Genomic DNA, 10,002 nt, shown 5'->3' on the forward strand with positions numbered 1-10,002 from the left:
CACCTTCAGCCCCTATACACACTTAACATATACTCACGTCCTCCATTACACCTTCAGCCCCTATACACACTTAACACATACTCACGTCCTCCTTTACACCTTCAGCCCCTATACACACTTAACATATACTCACGTCCTCCATTACACCTTCAGCCCCTATACACACTTAACATATACTCACGTCCTTCCACCTTATTACACCCCTTTCAGCCCCTATACACACTTAACATATACTCACGTCCTCCATTACACCTTCAGCCCCTATACACACTTAACATATACTCACGTCCTCCATTACACCTTCAGCCCCTATACACACTTAACATATACTCACGTCCTCCATTACACCTTCAGCCCCTATACACACTTAACACATAGTCACGTCCTCCATTACACCTTCAGCCCCTATACACACTTAACATATACTCACGTCCTCCATTACACCTTCAGCCCCTATACACACTTAACATATACTCACGTCCTCCATTACACCTTCAGCCCCTATACACACTTAACATATACTCACGTCCTCCATTACACCTTCAGCCCCTATACACACTTAACACATAGTCACGTCCTCCATTACACCTTCAGCCCCTATACACACTTAACACATACTCACGTCCTCCATTACACCTTCAGCCCCTATACACACTTAACATATACTCACATCCTCCATTACACCTTCAGCCCCTATACACACTTAACACATAGTCACATCCTCCATTACACCTCCAGCCCCTATACACACTTAACATATACTCACGTCCTCCATTACACCTTCAGCCCCTATACACACTTAACATATACTCACGTCCTCCATTACACCTTCAGCCCCTATACACACTTAACACATAGTCACGTCCTCCATTACACCTTCAGCCCCTATACACACTTAACATATACTCACGTCCTCCATTACACCTTCAGCCCCTATACACACTTAACACATAGTCACATCCTCCATTACACCTTCAGCCCCTATACACACTTAACATATACTCACGTCCTCCATTACACCTTCAGCCCCTATACACACTTAAACATACTCACGTCCTCCATTACACCTTCAGCCCCTATACACACTTAACACATACTCACGTCCTCCATTACACCTTCAGCCCCTATACACACTTAACATATACTCACGTCCTCCATTACACCTTCAGCCCCTATACACACTTAAACATATACTCACGTCCTCTCCATTACACCTTCAGCCCCTATACACACTTAACACATACTCACGTCCTCCATTACACCTTCAGCCCCTATACACACTTAACATATACTCACGTCCTCCATTACACCTTCAGCCCCTATACACACTTAACACATATACTCACGTCCTCCATTACACCTTCAGCCCCTATACACACTTAACACATAGTCACGTCCTCCATTACACCTTCAGCCCCTATACACACTTAACAATACTCACTCCTCCATTACACCTTCAGCCCCTATACACACTTAACATATACTCACGTCCTCCATTACACCTTCAGCCCCTATACACACTTAACACATACTCACGTCCTCCATTACACCTTCAGCCCCTATACACACTTAACACATAGTCACGTCCTCCATTACACCTTCAGCCCCTATACACACTTAACACATAGTCACGTCCTCCATTACACCTTCAGCCCCTATACACACTTAACATATACTCACGTCCTCCATTACACCTTCAGCCCCTATACACACTTAACATATACTCACGTCCTCCATTACACCTTCAGCCCCTATACACACTTAACATATACTCACGTCCTCCATTACACCTTCAGCCCCTATACACACTTAACACATACTCACGTCCTCCATTACACCTTCAGCCCCTATACACACTTAACACATACTCACGTCCTCCATTACACCTTCAGCCCCTATACACACTTAACATATAGTCACGTCCTCCATTACACCTTCAGCCCCTATACACACTTAACACATACTCACGTCCTCCTTTACACCTTCAGCCCCTATACACACTTAACATATACTCACGTCCTCCATTACACCTTCAGCCCCTATACACACTTAACATATACTCACGTCCTCCATTACACCTTCAGCCCCTATACACACTTAACATATACTCACGTCCTCCATTACACCTTCAGCCCCTATACACACTTAACACATACTCACGTCCTCCATTACACCTTCAGCCCCTATACACACTTAACACATAGTCACGTCTCCACGTCCTCCATTACATCTCCTCCATTACACCTTCAGCCCCTATACACACTTAACATATACTCACGTCCTCCATTACACCTTCAGCCCCTATATACACACTTAACATATACTCACGTCCTCCATTACACCTTCAGCCCCTATACACACTTAACATATACTCACGTCCTCCATTACACCTTCAGCCCCATAGTCCTACTCCGTCCTCCTTACACCTTCAGCCCCTATACACACTTAACATATACTCACGTCCTCCATTACACCTTCAGCCCCTATACACACTTAACACATACTCACGTCCTCCATTACACCTTCAGCCCCTATACACACTTAACATATAGTCACGTCCTCCATTACACCTTCAGCCCCTATACACACTTAACATATACTCACGTCCTCCATTACACCTTCAGCCCCTATACACACTTAACATATACTCACGTCCTCCATTACACCTTCAGCCCCTATACACACTTAACACATAGTCACGTCCTCCATTACACCTTCAGCCCCTATACACACTTAACATATACTCACGTCCTCCATTACACCTTCAGCCCCTATACACACTTAACATATACTCACGTCCTCCATTACACCTTCAGCCCCTATACACACTTAACATATACTCACGTCCTCCATTACACCTTCAGCCCCTATACACACTTAACATATACTCACGTCCTCCATTTACACCTTCAGCCCCTATACACACTTAACACATACTCACGTCCTCCATTACACCTTCAGCCCCTATACACACTTAACATATACTCACGTCCTCCATTACACCTTCAGCCCCTATACACACTTAACACATAGTCACGTCCTCCATTACACCTTCAGCCCCTATACACACTTAACACATATACTCACGTCCTCCATTACACCTTCAGCCCCTATACACACTTAACATATACTCACGTCCTCCATTACACCTTCAGCCCCTATACACACTTAACATATACTCACGTCCTCCATTACACCTTCAGCCCCTATACACACTTAACATATACTCACGTCCTCCATTACACCTTCAGCCCCTATACACACTTAACACATACTCACGTCCTCCATTACACCTTCAGCCCCTATACACACTTAACATATACTCACGTCCTCCATTACACCTTCAGCCCCTATACACACTTAACATATACTCACGTCCTCCATTACACCTTCAGCCCCTATACACACTTAACACATAGTCACGTCCTCCATTACACCTTCAGCCCCTATACACACTTAACACATACTCACGTCCTCCATTACACCTTCAGCCCCTATACACACTTAACATATACTCACGTCCTCCATTACACCTTCAGCCCCTATACACACTTAACACATACTCACGTCCTCCATTACACCTTCAGCCCCTATACACACTTAACATATACTCACGTCCTCCATTACACCTTCAGCCCCTATACACACTTAACATATAGTCACGTCCTCCATTACACCTTCAGCCCCTATACACACTTAACACATACTCACGTCCTCCATTACACCTTCAGCCCCTATACACACTTAACACATAGTCACGTCCTCCATTACACCTTCAGCCCCTATACACACTTAACACATAGTCACGTCCTCCATTACACCTTCAGCCCCTATACACACTTAACATATACTCACGTCCTCCATTACACCTTCAGCCCCTATACACACTTAACACATACTCACGTCCTCCATTACACCTTCAGCCCCTATACACACTTAACACATACTCACGTCCTCCATTACACCTTCAGCCCCTATACACACTTAACATATACTCACGTCCTCCATTACACCTTCAGCCCTATACACACTTAAAATTCAGTCCTCCCACTACAGCCACTTACACACTTAACATATACTCACGTCCTCCATTACACCTTCAGCCCCTATACACACTTAACACATACTCACGTCCTCCATTACACCTTCAGCCCCTATACACACTTAACACATACTCACGTCCTCCATTACACCTTCAGCCCCTATACACACTTAACACATACTCACGTCCTCCATTACACCTTCAGCCCCTATACACACTATAACACATACTCACGTCCTCCATTACACCTTCAGCCCCTATACACACTTAACACATATACTCACGTCCTCCATTACACCTTCAGCCCCTATACACACTTAACACATACTCACGTCCTCCATTACACCTTCAGCCCCTATACACACTTAACACATATACTCACGTCCTCCATTACACCTTCAGCCCCTATACACACTTAACATATACTCACGTCCTCCATTACACCTTCAGCCCCTATACACACTTAACATATACTCACGTCCTCCATTACACCTTCAGCCCCTATACACACTTAACATATACTCACGTCCTCCATTACACCTTCAGCCCCTATACACACTTAACATATACTCACGTCCTCCATTACACCTTCAGCCCCTATACACACTTAACACATACTCACGTCCTCCATTACACCTTCAGCCCCTATACACACTTAACACATACTCACGTCCTCCATTACACCTTCAGCCCCTATACACACTTAACACATATACTCACGTCCTCCATTACACCTTCAGCCCCTATACACACTTAACATATACTCACGTCCTCCATTACACCTTCAGCCCCTATACACACTTAACATATACTCACGTCCTCCATTACACCTTCAGCCCCTATACACACTTAACACATACTCACGTCCTCCATTACACCTTCAGCCCCTATACACACTTAACACATACTCACGTCCTCCATTACACCTTCAGCCCCTATACACACTTAACATATACTCACGTCCTCCATTACACCTTCAGCCCCCCTATACACACTTAACATATACTCACGTCCTCCATTACACCTTCAGCCCCTATACACACTTAACATATACTCACGTCCTCCATTACACCTTCAGCCCCTATACACACTTAACACATACTCACGTCCTCCATTACACCTTCAGCCCCTATACACACTTAACACATACTCACGTCCTCCATTACACCTTCAGCCCCTATACACACTTAACACATACTCACGTCCTCCATTACACCTTCAGCCCCTATACACACTTAACACATAGTCACGTCCTCCATTACACCTTCAGCCCCTATACACACTTAACACATAGTACTCACGTCCTCCTCCATTACACCTTCAGCCCCTATACACACTTAACACATACTCACGTCCTCCATTACACCTTCAGCCCCTATACACACTTAACACATACTCACGTCCTCCATTACACCTTCAGCCCCTATACACACTTAACACATACTCACATCCTCCATTACACCTTCAGCCCCCTATACACACTTAAAATATACTCACGTCCTCCATTACACCTTCAGCCCCTATAGACACTTAACACATACTCACGTCCTCCATTACACCTTCAGCCCCTATACACACTTAAAATATACTCACGTCCTCCATTACACCTTCAGCCCCTATACACACTTAACATATACTCACGTCCTCCATTACACCTTCAGCCCCTATACACACTTAACACATACTCACGTCCTCCATTACACCTTCAGCCCCTATACACACTTAACACATAGTCACGTCCTCCATTACACCTTCAGCCCCTATACACACTTAACACATACTCACGTCCTCCATTACACCTTCAGCCCCTATACACACTTAACACATATCTCACGTCCTCCATTACACCTTCAGCCCCTATACACACTTAACATATACTCACGTCCTCCATTACACCTTCAGCCCCTATACACACTTAACACATAGTCACGTCCTCCATTACACCTTCAGCCCCTATACACACTTAACATATACTCACGTCCTCCATTACACCTTCAGCCCCTATACACACTTAACATATACTCACGTCCTCCATTACACCTTCAGCCCCTATACACACTTAACATATACTCACGTCCTCCATTACACCTTCAGCCCCTATACACACTTAACACATACTCACGTCCTCCATTACACCTTCAGCCCCTATACACACTTAACATATACTCACGTCCTCCATTACACCTCCAGCCCCTATACACACTTAACATATACTCACGTCCTCCATTACACCTTCAGCCCCTATACACACTTAACACATACTCACATCCTCCATTACACCTTCAGCCCCTATACACACTTAACATATACTCACGTCCTCCATTACACCTTCAGCCCCTATACACACTTAACATATAGTCACGTCCTCCATTACACCTTCAGCCCCTATACACACTTAACACATACTCACGTCCTCCATTACACCTTCAGCCCCTATACACACTTAACATATACTCACGTCCTCCATTACACCTTCAGCCCCTATACACACTTAACATATACTCACGTCCTCCATTACACCTTCAGCCCCCTATACACACTTAACACATACTCACGTCCTCCATTACACCTTCAGCCCCTATACACACTTAACATATACTCACGTCCTCCATTACACCTTCAGCCCCTATACACACTTAACATATACTCACGTCCTCCATTACACCTTCAGCCCCTATACACACTTAACATATACTCACGTCCTCCATTACACCTTCAGCCCCTATACACACTTAACATATACTCACGTCCTCCATTACACCTTCAGCCCCTATACACACTTAACATATACTCACGTCCTCCATTATACCTTCAGCCCCTATACACACTTAACATATACTCACGTCCTCCATTACACCTTCAGCCCCTATACACACTTAACATATACTCACGTCCTCCATTACACCTTCAGCCCCTATACACACTTAACATATACTCACGTCCTCCATTACACCTTCAGCCCCCTATACACACTTAACACATAGTCACGTCCTCCATTACACCTTCAGCCCCTATACACACTTAACATATACTCACGTCCTCCATTACACCTTCAGCCCCCTATACACACTTAACACATACTCACGTCCTCCATTACACCTTCAGCCCCTATACACACTTAACACATACTCACGTCCTCCATTACACCTTCACCCCTATACACACTTAACATATACTCACGTCCTCCATTACACCTTCACCCTATACACACTATACAATACACTCCTCCATTACACACCCTAACACACTTAACAATACTCACGTCCTCCATTACACCTTCAGCCCCTATACACACTTAACACATACTCACGTCCTCCTCCATTACACCTTCAGCCCCTATACACACTTAACATATACTCACGTCCTCCATTACACCTTCAGCCCCTATACACACTTAACACATACTCACATCCTCCATTACACCTTCAGCCCCTATACACACTTAACATATACTCACGTCCTCCATTACACCTTCAGCCCCTATACACACTTAACACATACTCACGTCCTCCATTACACCTTCAGCCCCTATACACACTTACACATATACTCACGTCCTCCTTTACACCTTCAGCCCCTATACACACTTAACATATACTCACGTCCTCCATTACACCTTCAGCCCCTATACACACTTAACATATACTCACGTCCTCCATTACACCTTCAGCCCCTATACACACTTAACATATACTCACGTCCTCCATTACACCTTCAGCCCCTATACACACTTAACATATACTCACGTCCTCCATTACACCTTCAGCCCCTATACACACTTAACATATACTCACGTCCTCCATTACACCTTCAGCCCCTATACACACTTAACACATAGTCACGTCCTCCATTACACCTCCAGCCCCTATACACACTTAACATATACTCACGTCCTCCATTACACCTTCAGCCCCTATACACACTTAACATATACTCACGTCCTCCATTACACCTTCAGCCCCTATACACACTTAACACATACTCACGTCCTCCATTACACCTTCAGCCCCTATACACACTTAACATATACTCACGTCCTCCATTACACCTTCAGCCCCTATACACACTTAACACATACTCACGTCCTCCATTACACCTTCAGCCCCTATACACACTTAACATATACTCACGTCCTCCATTACACCTTCAGCCCCTATACACACTTAACACATACTCACGTCCTCCATTACACCTTCAGCCCCTATACACACTTAACATATACTCACGTCCTCCATTACACCTTCAGCCCCTATACACACTTAACATATACTCACGTCCTCCATTACACCTTCAGCCCCTATACACACTTAACATATACTCACGTCCTCCATTACACCTTCAGCCCCTATACACACACTTAACACATACTCACGTCCTCCATTACACCTTCAGCCCCTATACACACTTAACATATACTCACGTCCTCCTTTACACCTTCAGCCCCTATACACACTTAACATATACTCACGTCCTCCATTACACCTTCAGCCCCTATACACACTTAACATATACTCACGTCCTCCATTACACCTTCAGCCCCTATACACACTTAACACATACTCACGTCCTCCATTACACCTTCACCCCTATACACACTTAACATATATCCACGTCCTCCATTACACCTTCAGCCCCTATACACACTTAACATATACTCACGTCCTCCATTACACCTTCAGCCCCTATACACACTTAACATATACTCACGTCCTCCATTACACCTTCAGCCCCTATACACACTTAACATATACTCACGTCCTCCATTACACCTTCAGCCCCTATACACACTTAACATATACTCACGTCCTCCATTACACCTTCAGCCCCTATACACACTTAACACATACTCACGTCCTCCATTACACCTTCAGCCCCTATACACACTTAACATATACTCACGTCCTCCATTACACCTTCAGCCCCTATACACACTTAACATATACTCACGTCCTCCATTACACCTTCAGCCCCTATACACACTTAACATATACTCACGTCCTCCATTACACCTTCAGCCCCTATACACACTTAACAATACTCACGTCCTCCATTACACCTTCAGCCCCTATACACACTTAAACATATACTCACGTCCTCCATTACACCTTCAGCCCCTATACACACTTAACACATACTCACGTCCTCCATTACACCTTCAGCCCCTATACACACTTAACACATACTCACGTCCTCCATTACACCTTCAGCCCCTATACACACTTAACATATACTCACGTCCTCCATTACACCTTCAGCCCCTATACACACTTAACATATACTCACGTCCTCCATTACACCTTCAGCCCCCTATACACACTTAACACATACTCACGTCCTCCATTACACCTTCAGCCCCTATACACACTTAACACATACTCACGTCCTCCATTACACCTTCAGCCCCTATACACACTTAACATATACTCACGTCCTCCATTACACCTTCAGCCCCTATACACACTTAACACATACTCACGTCCTCCATTACACCTTCAGCCCCTATACACACTTAACATATACTCACGTCCTCCATTACACCTTCAGCCCCTATACACACTTAACACATATACTCACGTCCTCCATACACTCACAGCCTCCTATACACACTTAACATATACTCACGTCCTCCATTACACCTTCAGCCCCTATACACACTTAACATATACTCACGTCCTCCATTACACCTTCAGCCCCTATACACACTTAACATATACTCACGTCCTCCATTACACTTTACACACTTAACACTCACGTCCTCCATTACACCACAGCCCTATACACACTTAACAATACTCACGTCCTCCATTACACCTTCAGCCCCTATACACACTTAACACATACTCACGTCCTCCATTACACTCCTTCAGCCCCTATACACACTACAAACATATACTCCTCCATCTCCATTACACCTTCAGCCCCTATACACACTTAACATATACTCACGTCCTCCATTACAC

The 10,002-nt window shown here is 44.5% G+C and overlaps 1 long non-coding RNA gene across 1 annotated transcript in view; it reads right to left on the minus strand.

The window, feature by feature from the left end:
- The window catches only part of LOC138307266 (uncharacterized), a 68,799-nt gene that overhangs the window by 46,285 nt on the left and 12,512 nt on the right, over positions 1-10,002 (minus strand). The gene's annotated exons all lie outside the window — the stretch shown is intronic.

The sequence above is a fragment of the Argopecten irradians genome, chromosome 14 (assembly GCF_041381155.1).
Source record: "Argopecten irradians isolate NY chromosome 14, Ai_NY, whole genome shotgun sequence".
In the NCBI taxonomy this organism is placed as follows: domain Eukaryota; kingdom Metazoa; phylum Mollusca; class Bivalvia; order Pectinida; family Pectinidae; genus Argopecten; species Argopecten irradians.